The sequence below is a fragment of the Ranitomeya imitator genome, chromosome 3, assembly GCF_032444005.1.
Source record: "Ranitomeya imitator isolate aRanImi1 chromosome 3, aRanImi1.pri, whole genome shotgun sequence".
In the NCBI taxonomy this organism is placed as follows: Eukaryota; Metazoa; Chordata; class Amphibia; order Anura; family Dendrobatidae; genus Ranitomeya; species Ranitomeya imitator.
This window is the reverse complement of record NC_091284.1, coordinates 16264606-16281160: the sequence shown is the minus strand read 5'-3', so window position 1 is coordinate 16281160 and position 16555 is coordinate 16264606. Positions and strand designations below refer to the sequence as shown.

Sequence of the window (16555 nt, the reverse complement as noted above, 5' to 3'; positions counted from 1 at the left end):
AGCGCAAACTGCACTGTGCAGAAGTGTGCACTGTGTGGGGATATCGGCCATCTTGCTGCATCTTGTGTGGAGATTAGGTGTCACCTGTGTGGTGACTTAGGTCACCCATTCAGCCGTTGTCCTCGCTCCTTCGCTAATGCAGTCGTGACCCCGGTGGGAGAAAGCCGTGAGGCTGATTCTGCTGGGGAAGGGACTAGCAGGGGTGAAGGAGCTGAGGGGCCAAGGAAGAAAAGCAATAAAAAGACGCCAGCCCAGCTAAGGCGTCTAGACAAGCGCAGACAGGATGGGGAGCTGGGCGAGCCTTGTACTACTGGGGCGGCCCCTGTTCTGGATGCCAGTCTTGCTGCTGAGGCCCCGAGGGATGATGAGTTGGATGAGGAGGTCAGGAGGATCCACAGGGAGGAAAGTGCCACTGCCTCAGAGTCCTCCCATTATGAAAGAATGGATGAGGATAATAGGCAGTGGCTAGAGGACAAGCGTAAGCTCGGCACCAAAAAGAAGAGAAAGAAGGGAGATAAAACATCTTCTCCCGCTCTGACCAAGGTACCTAAGGAAGGAAAAACCGACTCCCCTCTGGTTGGTCTTTCCAACCGGTTCCAAGCCCTTGAAAACATCTCTTCCTCTGAGGAGGAAGCTGAGGGTGAGGTTCTGGCTTCGGCGGGGCTCACAGGGGACGCCGAGTCTCCTCCTTCTGGGAATGTAAGATCCTTGGAGGGAGGGACTGGCCCAGAGTCCGGAGACGAGGACCAAAAAAATAAAAAACACGTGGGAATGGATACTTCATTGTCATTAAAGAGGGGGAAGGATTCCTCCTCTGAGGCAGAGGATAAGGGGAGTGGGAAAAAGAAAGCCATCTAACTCAATCACCAATGATGGCGGTACCCACTCCGTTGACGCTGGCGTCCATTAATGTCGCCAGCATAAAGTCAAATACAGCTAGATTTGCGGCCTTTGATTTTCTCAGCCGGGTTGAAGCTGACATTTTCTTTTTGCAAGAGACCAGGCTGCCAAACATGGCAGATGTGTTTAATGCTAAGAGGGAGTGGAGACTCGGGCCCTCCTATTGGTCTCTTGCGGCCGAGCCGTATAGCGGAGTGGCGGTCCTTTTTACCGCACCGGTGGAATGCCGACGGGTTATTGAGTTAGAAATGGGGAGGTGCCTGATCTTAGATGTCCTCATGAAGGGACAAGAGCTCCGGCTCATTAACATCTATGGTCCCCAATCTAAGTGGGACCGGAAGTGTCTCTTTATGAGGATCAAGCCCTACCTTTTTACAAGTCGGCAGGTTGTCTTTGGAGGGGACTTCAATGCTGTCACGAGGCCCCGAGATAGAGGAGGTTCCAGAGACAAGCTGACTTATGATAGCGTCGCCCTTAATAGTATAGCTAGTGAGGCTCGCCTGGTGGATGTCCACATTCGGCACACCCCAGGCCACGAGGGGTTCACCTATCATAGAGGTAACTGTAGGTCCAGAATAGATAGGTTTTATTTAAAGGAGGAAGCTGTCTCTTCAGCACTGTCTGTTGTTGAGGTGGAGTTCTCCGACCACTGTTTAATTTTGTTTTCTCTGAATGTTACAGAGACCCTCCGGATGGGAAGAGGCTTTTGGAGGCTCAATTCATCTCTCTTGGAAGAAGCGGAGATAAGACAGTCCTTTGAGGATTTTCTTCAGAGCCAGGTACCATTACTGGATCTTTGTAGTAGTAAGTCAGAGTGGTGGGAGATGTTCAAGGAAAGGGTGGCGAGATTCTTCCGCCAGCTCTCGAGCCTCAGGAGTCTGAGCAGGTACCGCCTGTATCAGGGTCTGAGGAGGAAACTCGAGTATCTTGTCTCAACTGGAGGTAGCCGCGAGGAGATCTCCAGAGTGAAATCTTTGCTTATAAGGTGTCAGTACGATAGACACGCATCTTTGGTTTTTGAGAGGGATTACGGGAAGTACCGCTCACCCGACCCTTACAGAAACTGCAAGATGTCAGTGAATAGTAAAGTGGTTACAGGACTGGTCGACACTACGGGGTCCCTGAGGCGATCCAGATCAGGGATCCTGGAGGTTGTCAGATCCTTCTACTCGCACCTCTTGGGGAAGAGTGATCTTGATTGGGAAGAGATGTCGGCTTTCCTGGCTGAAGCTGTCCCCGAACCAGGGGTAGACCCCTCTCTTGACGTTTTGACAGAAATGATCAGGGAAGAGGAAGTTCAGTTGGCGATTGAAGGGCTTGCCCCCAAAAAATCGCCTGGTCCAGATGGCTTAACATCTGAATTCTATAAGACCTTTAAGGACGTTTTGGTTCCCCTCTTGACTGAGGTATTCAATGAGTGTCTTTCCTCGGGCACTCTGCCGAAGTCAATGAGGAGGTCTGCTCTGATCATCTTGTCAAAGGGTAAGGACCCGTCTTGCATTGAGAACTGGCGTCCCATAGCGCTTCTCAATGCAGACAGGAAGGTTCTGGCAAAGGTGCTGTTTAATCGGCTGGTGAAATTTGCACCCCGACTCCTTTCGGGGGCCCAGCATTGCTCTGTTCCAGGCCGCAGCACATTTAGTGCTGTGCTCTGTCTCCGAGAGGCAGTGGAGCAGGGTAGGGCTGGTCACTGGAAGGGGTACATGCTGTCACTGGACCAGGCAAAAGCGTTTGATCGGGTTAATCATGAGTACCTCTGGTCCGTCCTTCTGAGATATGGCCTGCCGGGGGGTTTGTTGATTGGCTTAAGACCTTGTACAGTGGGGCAGAGAGTTTCCCGCTTGTGAATGGTTGGATTGGCAGCTCTTTTGATGTTGGGTCCGGTGTTCGCCAGGGTTGTCCCTTGAGCCCGCTGCTGTACGTGTTTGCGATTGACCCTCTTCTTAGGAGGGTGGAGCGTGGACCGTTGGCCGGGATTGGGATGGACCAGGCAGCACCGGAAGCCACTCTGAGGGTGGTGGCGTATGCTGATGATGTCACTGTGTTTGTTTCCTCTCATGAGGAGGCAGGGTGGCTGATGTCAGAGGTAGATCGCTACTCGGAGGCATCCGGGTCCAAGATCAACCGGGATAAGTGTGAGAGTCTCTGGCTGGGAGGAGGAGATCCTGGTTTTGATCTCCCGGACACCCTTCCAGGACCCAAAGTCTCTGCAAAAGTCCTTGGCATCGAATTTGGCCAGGGGGATTACCCCAAACAAAATTGGGACAGCAGGCTAGAGATCGCCACTCAGAAGGTGAACCAATGGAAGGGTTGGTCTTTGACCCTAAGGGAAAGGGTAAACCTGATCAAAACTTACCTGCTCCCTTTACTGATTTATCTGGGCAGTGTATGCATCTTGCCGGAATCTCTCTGGACTCGGGTCTACAGTTTGTTCTTCCAACTGTTATGGGGGAATAGACTGAACCTGGTCAAGAGGGAGGTTACTTACCGTACGAGGAGACTAGGAGGGTTGGGTATGGTCAACCCTGTGGTATTCCTTGTGGATACCTTCATTAAGATCAATATCGCAAACCTCTGGAAAGAGAGGGCTCCTCCGTGGGTATTCTCCTGTAGGGGATGGTTTCAGCCTTTCTTCCAGGAATGGGAGACAGGAGGGCAAGTGAAGGATCTTCGCATACCTTGGTTCTGAAGGTAATTCGTCGGTGGGGTCTGGGAATGTGGGAGATCAGGACTCTGCCAAGGAAACTCCTTGACAATAGGGTTCTGTTGACCCATTTCCAGAGGCCTCTGGCGCTCAGGGACTGCCCAAGTCGGGATCTTGGGGTGGGTCTGCATCTTTTGAATTCTATCAGGATCCCCTCGAAGTTTTGGGACTTGGCTTGGCGCTGCTTCCATGGGAAACTGTGTGTGAGGGACAATCTGAAGTGTAGGAGCTCTGAGGACAGGAATTGTCCTCGGGAGCATTGTGGTACCTTGCTGGAAAGCATGGACCACTTCCTGCTTCATTGTCCCTTCAACACAGAGGTGTACAACAGGGTGGGCGCCTTCATTGGCTGGTCTCGGCTGGCCGGTCTCTCCTATGCGGAATGGGCCTATGGAGCATTCGGAGACCTTGGTGGTCGGGACCGCTGCACCTTATTTCTAGTTAGCGCAGTGGTTAGGTATCACACGTGGAACGCACGGTGCTTAGTATCGACGCAACGAAAAATCCTCCCAGTGGAAGATGTGTTTAGGACCATACTCGGTGACCTGGTGAAGGTGCGCTCTCTGGAGTATGGGAGACTGGGCACACGGAGGGCCGCTCTCCTCTGGAGGGGCTTTTCTTTTAGTGTGCCCTAGTCTGGTCATCTCCTTTCCTGGTGGTGGGCTGATGCTGACACTGTAGATTTTTGTTTTGTTTGATCATTATACAGTGATGTAGGGCTGCAGGCGCCGAACTTGGGCTTCGTGATTTGTAATTATTGTGGTGTGTGCTGCTGTATATAATGTATATATTGTATATAGGGATATAGATTTGGGTGTAGCTGTTAGGTTGGGTGGTGGGAAAAGGGGGGAGGTGGGATTATCTTGTGGGACTATAGGACACTGGGTTGTTTGGAGGAAAACTGGCACTGCCTGATCTGGCCTATGGACGTTGGACCTGGACTGAGGCATGAGACGCAGGACCAGCTCTCAAGTCAGTGCGGGGGGTTGGGAATGAAGGATAGCTTAATATTGTATATATTTGTGTAATTTGTAGTTATTTTATTTAAAACTAAAAAAAAAAAAAAAAAAAGTTCATGTATATAGTTTTTGTTTGCCATTGTTTATTTTATTTGTTATTATTATTTTGTTTGGTGACCGGACCAGAAGGTCAAAGTAGTTATTCTGTATATACTGTATAATATGTGTGAGAGGAGAGAATGAGCGGCTGGACCAGTGTTCAGTATACTGTTTATTTTCTGGCTAATATTTTTGTTATGTTTTCTGCTATTATTATTGTTATGTTTTTCATTTTTATAATAAAAGATCTACAGGATGTAACTCAGGATCAGTAATGTATGTACACAGTGACTGCACCAGCAGAATAGTGAGTGCAGCTCTGGAGTATAATACAGGATGTAATCAGGATCAGTAATGTAATGTATGTACACAGTGACTGCACCAGCAGAATAGTGAGTGCAGCTCTGGAGTATAATACAGGATGTAATCAGGATCAGTAATGTAATGTATGTACACAGTGACTGCACCAGCAGAATAGTGAGTGCAGCTCTGGGGTATAATACAGGATGTAACTCAGGATCAGTAATGTAATGTATGTACACAGTGACTGCACCAGCAGAATAGTGAGTGCAGCTCTGGGGTATAATACAGGATGTAACTCAGGATCAGTAATGTAATGTATGTACACAGTGACTGAACCAACAGAATAGTGAGTGCAGCTCTGGGGTATAATACAGGATGTAACTCAGGGTCAGTAATGTAATATATGTACACAGTGACTGCACCAGCAGAATAGTGAGTGCAGCTCTGGGGTATAATACAGGAGGTAACTCAGGATCAGTAATGTAATGTATGTACACAGTGACTGAACCAACAGAATAGTGAGTGCAGCTCTGGGGTATAATACAGGATGTAACTTAGGATCAGTAATGTAATGTATGTACACAGTGACTGCACCAGCAGAATAGTGAGTGCAGCTCTGGGGTATAATACAGGATGTAACTCAGGATCAGTAATGTAATGTATGTACAGAGTGACTGCACCAGCAGAATAGTGAGTGCAGCTCTGGAGTATAATACAGTGTGGTATACAGAGGCTCTTCTCTATATTTACTCTATGTTTATATGGCTCAGTTTTCGGCTCTCGGGTATAAAACGCCCTTTTCCTACAGTTTTGTATATTTTTTACAATCATGAAATGTAATGAATTTGTACAATAAAGTGTCCTGCTCCGGCGCTGCCGCCCCCTCTTCTCCGACTCCTACTCTCGGTTCCTGCTATGCTTTGTATGTTCCCTTCTTCCTTCCATCAGAACCCAATCCCGTCCTTCCCGTCCTTCATCAGTGATTGTGTCGGGCTTCTGCCTCGTCATTGTCTCATGTTCTAGAACATCTAAATAAGTCATTTGTTCCCAGCAAACAACCTGCGCTCCGAGGATTTGGGGACAGTTGGTGCTCACATCTAATTAGAGCCAATTATCTACATAGAAATCGGCCGGCCGCAGTCGTACTCCGGAGCTGCACCCGCCGTCAGGTCACGGAGCAGAAATATGGCTTCAGTCCTCCTGAAAATTTGTCTCCTGTTTCTTCACCAGCAGGATTGTTGGCTGCAACAAATGTATTCACTTCGACCATTCGGCTGTGAGCGTGGACAAGCGCTGACGTCTCCTGTATCGCAGCCATGGACGGAGGCCTCTCTATGGGATTGTGAGGGCGACCACCACCAGAAACCTCAGGATACAGGTGGAGACGCCGCCGGGGACAGAGCGTGGCCGCACAGTGCCGCAAACGCAGAGTTCAACAATGGTGCCACTGCCGACAGGCATAGAAACCTGCCATACAGTGCTGGAATAAAGGCGCCAGACATGAGTCCACCCCACAGCTTCCTTTCACTTTTTACATGTATTACTATGTGTGAAATCATTATTTAGCAGCACATTTTATAAAGCTGTGGCGGCACAGTATTTTATGAACACATGGGGGTATGCTATAAACAGTAGTGGCACATTTTATGAAGCTGTGGTGGCACAGTATATGGCAGTACATTTTATGAAGCTGTGGTGGCACAGTATATGGCAGTACATTTTATGAAGCCGTGGTGGCACGGTATATGGCTGTACATTTTGTGAAGCCGTGGTGGCACAGTATATGGCTGTACATTTTATGAAGCTGTGGTGGCACAGTATATGGCTGTACATTTTATGAAGCTGTTGTGGCACAGTATATGGCAGTACATTTTATGAAGCCGTGGTGGCACGGTATATGACTGTACATTTTGTGAAGCCGTGGTGGCACAGTATATGGCAGTACATTTTATGAAGCCGTGGTGGCACAGTATATGACTGTACATTTTGTGAAGCCGTGGTGGCACAGTATATGGCAGTACATTTTATGAAGCTGTGGTGGCACAGTATATGGCTGTACATTTTATGAAGCTGTGGTGGCACAGTATATGGCAGTACATTTTATGAAGCCGTGGTGGCACAGTATATGGCTGTACATTTTATGAAGTCGTGGTGGCACAGTATATGACTGTACATTTTATGAAGTCGTGGTGGCACAGTATATGGCTGTACATTTTATGAAGTCGTGGTGGCACAGTATATGGCTGTACATTTTATGAAGTCGTGGTGGCACAGTATATGACTGTACATTTTATGAAGTTGTGGTGGCACAGTATATGACTGTACATTTTATGAAGCTGTGGTGGCACAGTATATGACTGTACATTTTATGAAGTCGTGGTGGCACAGTATATGGCTGTACATTTTATGAAGTCGTGGTGGCACAGTATATGGCTGTACATTTTATGAAGTCGTGGTGGCACAGTATATGACTGTACATTTTATGAAGTCGTGGTGGCACAGTATATGACTGTACATTTTATGAAGTTGTGGTGGCACAGTATATGACTGTACATTTTATGAAGCTGTGGTGGCACAGTATATGGCTGTACATTTTATGAAGTCGTGGTGGCACAGTATATGACTGTACATTTTATGAAGTCGTGGTGGCACAGTATATGACTGTACATTTTATGAAGTTGTGGTGGCACAGTATATGACTGTACATTTTATGAAGTTGTGGTGGCACAGTATATGGCAGTACATTTTATGAAGCTGTGGTGGCACAGTATATGACTGTACATTTTATGAAGCCGTGGTGGCACAGTATATGACTGTACATTTTATGAAGTTGTGGTGGCACAGTATATGGCAGTACATTTTATGAAGCTGTGGTGGCACAGTATATGGCTGTACATTTTATGAAGCTGTGGTGGCACAGTATATGACTGTACATTTTATGAAGTTGTGGTGGCACAGTATATGACTACATTTTATGAAGCCGTGGTGGCACAGTATATAGCAGTACATTTTATGAAGTCGTGGTGGCACAGTATATGGCTGTACATTTTATGAAGCTGTGGTGGCACAGTATATAGCAGTACATTTTATGAAGCCGTGGTGGCACAGTATATGGCTACATTTTATGAAGCCGTGGTGGCACAGTATATGGCTGTACATTTTGTGAAGCCGTGGTGGCACAGTATATGGCTGTACATTTTGTGAAGCCGTGGTGGCACAGTATATGGCTGTACATTTTGTGAAGCCGTGGTGGCACAGTATTTGGCTGTACATTTTGTGAAGCCGTGGTGGCACAGTATATGGCTGTACATTTTATGAAGCTGTGGTGGCACAGTATATGGCTGTACATTTTGTGAAGCCGTGGTGGCACAGTATATGGCTGTACATTTTATGAAGCCGTGGTGGCACAGTATATGGCTGTACATTTTATGAAGTCGTGGTGGCACAGTATATGGCTGTACATTTTATGAAGCCGTGGTGGCACAGTATATGGCTGTACATTTTATGAAGCCGTGGTGGCACAGTATATGACTGTACATTTTATGAAGTCGTGGTGGCACAGTATATGGCTGTACATTTTATGAAGCCGTGGTGGCACAGTATATGGCTGTACATTTTATGAAATCGAGGTGGCACAGTATATGACTGTACATTTTATGAAGTCGTGGTGGCACAGTATATGGCTGTACATTTTATGAAGCTGTGGTGGCACAGTATATGACTGTACATTTTATGAAGTCGTGGTGGCACAGTATATGACTGTACATTTTATGAAGCCGTGGTGGCACAGTATATGGCAGTAGATTTTATGAAGCCGTGGTGGCACAGTATATGACTGTACATTTTATGAAGCCGTGGTGGCACAGTATATGGCAGTACATTTTATGAAGCCGTGGTGGCACAGTATATGACTGTACATTTTATGAAGCTGTGGTGGCACAGTATATGACTGTACATTTTATGAAGCCGTGGTGGCACAGTATATGGCAGTAGATTTTATGAAGCCGTGGTGGCACAGTATATGGCTGTACATTTTATGAAGCCGTGGTGGCACAGTATATGGCTGTACATTTTATGAAGCTGTGGTGGCACAGTATATGACTGTACATTTTATGAAGCCGTGGTGGCACAGTATATGGCAGTACATTTTATGAAGCTGTGGTGGCACAGTATATGACTGTACATTTTATGAAGCCGTGGTGGCACAGTATATGACTGTACATTTTATGAAGCCGTGGTGGCACAGTATATGGCTGTACATTTTATGAAGTTGTGGTGGCACAGTATATGGCTGTACATTTTATGAAGCCATGGTGGCACAGTATATGGCTGTACATTTTATGAAGCCGTGGTGGCACAGTATATGACTGTACATTTTATGAAGCCGTGGTGGCACAGTATATGGCTGTACATTTTGTGAAGCCGTGGTGGCACAGTATATGGCTGTACATTTTATGAAGCCGTGGTGGCACAGTATATGACTGTACATTTTATGAAGCCGTGGTGGCACAGTATATGGCTGTACATTTTGTGAAGCCGTGGTGGCACAGTATATGGCTGTACATTTTATGAAGTTGTGGTGGCACAGTATATGGCTGTACATTTTATGAAGCCGTGGTGGCACAGTATATGACTGTACATTTTATGAAGCTGTGGTGGCACAGTATATGGCTGTACATTTTATGAAGCCGTGGTGGCACAGTATATGACTGTACATTTTATGAAGCCGTGGTGGCACAGTATATGGCTGTACATTTTATGAAGCCGTGGTGGCACAGTATATGACTGTACATTTTATGAAGCCGTGGTGGCACAGTATATGACTGTACATTTTATGAAGCCGTGGTGGCACAGTATATGACTACATTTTATGAAGTCGTGGTGGCACAGTATATGACTGTACATTTTATGAAGCCGTGGTGGCACAGTATATGACTGTACATTTTATGAAGCCGTGGTGGCACAGTATATGGCTGTACATTTTATGAAGCCGTGGTGGCACAGTATATGACTGTACATTTTATGAAGTCGTGGTGGCACAGTATATGACTGTACATTTTATGAAGCCGTGGTGGCACAGTATATGACTGTACATTTTATGAAGCCGTGGTGGCACAGTATATGACTACATTTTATGAAGTCGTGGTGGCACAGTATATGACTGTACATTTTATGAAGCCGTGGTGGCACAGTATATGACTGTACATTTTATGAAGCCGTGGTGGCACAGTATATGGCTGTACATTTTATGAAGCCGTGGTGGCACAGTATATGACTGTACATTTTATGAAGCCGTGGTGGCACAGTATATGACTGTACATTTTATGAAGCCGTGGTGGCACAGTATATGGCTGTACATTTTATGAAGCCGTGGTGGCACAGTATATGACTGTACATTTTATGAAGCCGTGGTGGCACAGTATATGACTGTACATTTTATGAAGCCGTGGTGGCACAGTATATGGCTGTACATTTTGTGAAGCCGTGGAGGTACTATACATGGCACACTTTATGGAGCATCAGAGGCATGTGGCGGTACAGTTTAGCATCCATGGACCATACAGCCCCATACGTGAGGCCTTGTAGGCATTACACATGCATTTCCTTACAGGTAACGTGTGAATCTCTGGCGTTGTCCACCTGTGGGTATTTCTACACTGGTCTGGGAGCCAGACAGATTCCCTACCTGAAAATGACTTCCTATTATCAGACGTGGATCCTGTAAGACAATTGCTGCTCTGTTTGTGAACAGAGACGTGATTCATGGTCCTCGTAGTGACTGTGAGCACCTCGGAGCGAGACAGAAACCAAACTTAGACAAAGAGCAGGGAAATCAATGCTGTCTGAGCAGCTGTCCCCTGATACTGGCTGGCTTCTGCCTGAAGATCTGCAGTCTCCTCCCCGACTCCTAGCGCTCGGCTGTCATCGATATTGGGGCCATGATGTGCCAACAAAGGCATCCAGAATGAAAAAAAATATCTGCAAGAAGCAGCGCCACCCATGTCCTCAGGCTGTGTCCGGTACTGCTGCTCTGCCATTTTCACGTGAACGCAGACCAGAACATTACCAGGAAAGCAGCCATGTTTTGGGAACCCCTCATTAAGGGCAAAGTCTGCATCAGGGCCTTCATTTCATTGCTGATGAAAGCTATTTGGGTGTCAGCTGCAAGGGGTCCCAGAGGGGCAGGGGCCACTACCATCTCCAAAGTGGCAAGCAGCTTCTGTCAGACAGACATGGGTGTGCAAGGGCCCATACACTGCCCCTGACAGGACACAGAGTGCCTCAGTAGTGCAGCCTCAGGACACGAGTCCTTAAAATCTCAGCCTAAAAGTCCGATATTAATGAACCGTTTTCACTAGTTTAATGCACATTTTTATTATTATCTTCAAGCTTTCGTTAGTCAGTTGTGTTCTCAGTGATCCGCCTTTCTGCCATTTCTCACCATATTGTCTTTTTTTTGTCTCTCCAGCCTCCATGCTGCCTCTCTCCCTTCCATTCCCAAATGATTACCTGCACTAAACCAGAGACGTGGAGTGAGCTACCCGAGGAGTGACACAGTTCTCTTCCTACTGTAAGTGTTCGCGCCATATATACAATCCGCCATTGCCCCATATCAATCTATTTCCTATGGTGTCTGTCATAGGAGTCTTATTACTGAGGCAAGTGGTAGGGGGGCAAACTACAAAAAAACCTGGAGGTATCACCCAAAACATGGGAGTATATAAGTGTAGGATCAGGTCCAAATTCAGGAACGCAACAATACTGCCCACTGAGCCAGTTTTCTGATGAATGTGAATAAAGCTTAGTTTGTGGGAAAAAAAGCCAGGTTTTGCACTTAATTTATTCTCACTGCTCCCCTGAGTTCTCATGTTTTTATTTTTTTTTTAATTGGACATACGGTTCCAGAGATATAGGCCTTTTTACCAAATTTTTATGGTCACAGGATCCTCTGGGGCGGGTCTTTAGGTTCCTCTGTACTCTATAAGCCACGCCCCCACAAAAATTTGCACTAAACAGAAAGGCCCATATCTCTGGAACCGTATTTCGGATTCGAAAAAAACAAAAACATAAATACTCGGGAGCAATAGTTTTTACTTGGTGACAGGTCATCTCGGGTTTCAAGCCAAATGCATTCATCACCTATAAATATATGATCGCTGAGGATGTCACAGCTGATCCCAAGAACGTTGGTCCTAATATAAGCTGTGCGGCCCTAGCCTCCGGCGGCCGGCACCTGAACGGGGTTATCCTCATCTTGGCCATGAAAGCCCAAAATATGAATGACCCTTTAATGACATGAAACGGAAAAGCTGTTTTAAAGTGACCTACTGGATTAATCGAATATTATGGGGACATGACCCCTCATTAGGAATGACGCCTGAGGATACAAGTGGGATTGGGTAAAGTTCTGTTCACATTCAGGACGCGCTGAGTATTACTATATATTGTAGTATATTCGAGCTAAAGACAAAATGTACCTGCACCCCCCATCCTCAGAACGTGTCAGGTTTTTGAGAAATGAGGACAGTCTCCGCTGCAGTGCGTCTCCTCGATAAGCATCGCTGACATCACAGGACAATCAGCGATGTATGGACTAATTAGATTTTTATTCTAGGACACTCTTATCTGCGCTCAGAACTACATCTAAATGAGCTCCGAGGTTTCCTGTGTTTTGTCTGTGCCCCGGTGACATTACACAGCACCACAATCCTTGTGTTCCATAGTAAAGACGTTCTGCTGTTTACAGGGATTTATTTCACAAAAAAATACAATGAAAGACGGAAGGTTTCCATCAATCATCGATGATGAGCAACATGTTTACTGATTGGCTGTGGTATAAAAGTCTGTGTACACAAACCACTTCAGTGCGCACAGGCTGCCATTGTCCTCAGCAGCGCGAGTCTTGTTTACACAGGACAATGTGCTGCCGAGAACTATGATCCTTATTGCTGCACAATAGATCATTTTACCTAACAAACGAGTGATGAGTGATGGTGATCAGCAGACTGTATATACTGTATACGCCTACCTAGCGAAAAATCGTTCATGATTATCTTGCAGTGTAAAAAGACATTAAGAATATAAATACTATAATACTGCCCCTATGTACAAGAATATAATTACTATAATACTGCCCCTATGTACAAGAATATAACTACTATAATACTGCCCCTTATATACAAGAATATAACTACTATAATACTGCCCCTATGTACAAGAATATAACTACTATAATACTGCTCCTATGTACAAGAATATAACTACTATAATACTGCTCCTATGTACAAGAATATAACTACTATAATACTGCCCTGTGTAGTAGAATATAACTACTATAATACTGCTCATATGTACAAGAATATAACTACTATAATACTGCTCCTATGTACAAGAATATAACTACTATAATACTGCTCCTATGTACAAGAATATAACTACTATAATACTGCCCCTATGTACAAGAATATAACTACTATAATACTGCTCCTATGTACAAGAATATAACTACTATAATACTGCTCCTATGTACAAGAATATAACTACTATAATACTGCTCCTATGTACAAGAATATAACTACTTTAATACTGCCCCTATATACAAGAATATAACTACTATAATACGGTCCTATGTACAAGAATATAAGTACTGTAATACTGCTCCTATATACAAGAATATAACTACTATAATACTGCTCCTATGTACAAGAATATAACTACTATAATACTGCCCCCTATGTACAAGAATATAACTACTATAATACTGCCCCTATGTACAAGAATATAACTACTATAATACTGCTCCTATGTACAAGAATATAACTACTATAATACTGCTCCCTATGTACAAGAATATAAATACTATAATACTGCCCCATGTACAAAAATATAACTACTATAATACTGCCCCTATATAGAATATACCTACTATAATACTGCCCCTTTATACAAGAATATAACTACTATAATACTGCTCCTATGTACAAGAATATAACTACTATAATACTGCCCCTATGTACAAGAATATAACTACTATAATACTGCTCCTATGTACAAGAATATAACTACTATAATACTGCTCCTATGTACAAGAATATAACTACTATAATACTGCTCCTATGTACAAGAATATAACTACTATGATACTGCTCCTATGTACAAGAATATAACTACTATAATACTGCCCCTATGTACAAGAATATAAATACTATAATACTGCCCCTATGTACAAGAATATAACTACTATAATACTGCTCCTATGTACAAGAATATAACTACTATAATACTGCCCGTATGTACAAGAATATAACTTCTATAATACTGCCCCTTATATACAATAATATAACTACTATAATACTGCCCCTATGTACAAGAATATAACTACTATAATACTGCTCCTATGTACAAGAATATAACTACTATAATACTGCTCCTAAGTACAAGAATATAACTACTATAATACTGCTCCTATGTACAAGAATATAACTACTATAATACTGCTCCTATGTACAAGAATATAACTACTATAATACTGCTCCTATGTACAAGAATATAACTACTATAATACTGCTGCTATATACAAGAATATAACTACTATAATACTGCCCCTACATACAAGAATATAAATACTATAATACTGCTCCTATATACAAGAATATAACTACTATAATACAGCTCCTATATACAAGAATATAACTACTATAATACTGCTCCCTATGTACAAGAATATAACTACTATAATACTGCCCCTATGTACAAGAATATAACTACTATAATACTGCTCCCTATGTACAAGAATATAACTACTATAATACTGCTCCCTATGTACAAGAATATAACTACTATAATACTGCTCCCTATGTACAAGAATATAACTACTATAATACTGCCCCTATGTACAAGTATATAACTACTATAATACTTCTCCTATGTACAAGAATATAACTACTATAATACTGCCCCTATATACAAGAATATTACTACTATAATACTGCCCCTATATACAAGAATATAACTACTATAATACTGCTCCCTATGTACAAGAATATAAGTACTATAATACTGCCCCTATGTACAAGAATATAACTACTATAATACTGCTCCTATGTACAAGAATATAACTACTATAATACTGCTCCTATATACAAGAATATAACTACTATAATACTGCTCCTATGTACAAGAATATAACTACTATAATACTGCTCCTATATACAAGAATATAACTACTATAATACTGCCCCTATATACAAGAATATAACTACTATAATACTGCCCCTATGTACAAGAATATAACTACTATAATACTGCCCCCTATGTACAAGAATATAACTACTGTAATACTGCTGCTATATACAAGAATATAGCTACTATAATACTGCCCCTATATACAAGAATATAACTACTATAATACTGCTCCTATATACAAGAATATAACTACTATAATACTGCTCCCTATGTACAAGAATATAACTACTATAATACTGCCCCTATGTACAAGAATATAACTACTATAATACTGCTCCTATCTACAAGAATATAACTACTATAATACTGCCCCTATGTACAAGAATATAAATACTATAATACTTCCCCTATGTACAAAAATATTACGACTATAATACTGCCCCTATGTACAAGAATATAACTACTATAATACTGCCCCTTATATACAAGAATATAACTACTAGAATACTGCCCCTATGTACAAGAATATAACTACTATAATACTGCTCCTATGTACAAGAATATAACTACTATGATACTGTTCCTATGTACAAGAATATAACTACTATAATACTGCCCCTACGTACAAGAATATATCCACTATAATACTGCCCCTATGTACAAGAATATAACTACTATAATACTGCCCCCTATGTACAAGAATATAACTACTATAATACTGCTCCTATGTACAAGAATATAACCACTATAATATTACTCCTATGTACAAGAATATAACTACTATAATACTGCTCCTATGTACAAGAATATAACTACTATAATACTGCCCCTATGTACAAGAATATAACTACTATAATACTGCTCCTATGTACAAGAATATAACTACTATAATACTGCTCCTATGTACAAGAATATAACTACTATAATACTGCTCCTATGTACAAGAATATAACTACTATAATACTGCCCCCTATGTACAAGAATATAACTACTATAATACTGCTGCTATATACAAGAATATAACTACTATAATACTGCCGCTATATACAAGAATATAACTACTATAATACTGCTCCCTATGTACAAGAATATAACTACTATAATACTGCCCCTATGTACAAGAATATAACTACTATAATACTGCTCCTATGTACAAGAATATAACTACTATAATACTGCCCCTATGTACAAGAATATAACTACTATAATACTGCCCCTATGTACAAGAATACAACTACTATAATACTGCCCCTATATACAAGAATATAACTACTATAATACTGCTCCTATGTACAAGAATATAACTACTATAATACTGCTCCTATATACAAGAATATAACTACTATAATACCTGCCCTATATACAAGAATATAACTACTATAATACTGCTCTCTATGTACAAGAA

The 16555-nt window shown here is 42.8% G+C and overlaps 1 protein-coding gene across 12 annotated transcripts in view; it reads left to right on the top strand.

Annotated features, from left to right (window-relative positions):
- Window positions 1-16555, top strand: part of ZBTB20 (zinc finger and BTB domain containing 20) — a 1044548-nt gene that overhangs the window by 1011859 nt on the left and 16134 nt on the right. For 9 of the 12 annotated variants that reach the window (XM_069760558.1, XM_069760556.1, XM_069760553.1 and 6 more), the window contains one exon: window positions 11435-11536. The gene's annotated coding sequence lies outside the window, so the exon portion shown is untranslated. Of the gene's footprint in view, window positions 1-1581; window positions 1680-11434; window positions 11537-16555 lie in introns of all 12 variants that reach the window. The other 3 variants (XM_069760557.1, XM_069760554.1, XM_069760565.1) reach the window with 1 other exon arrangement.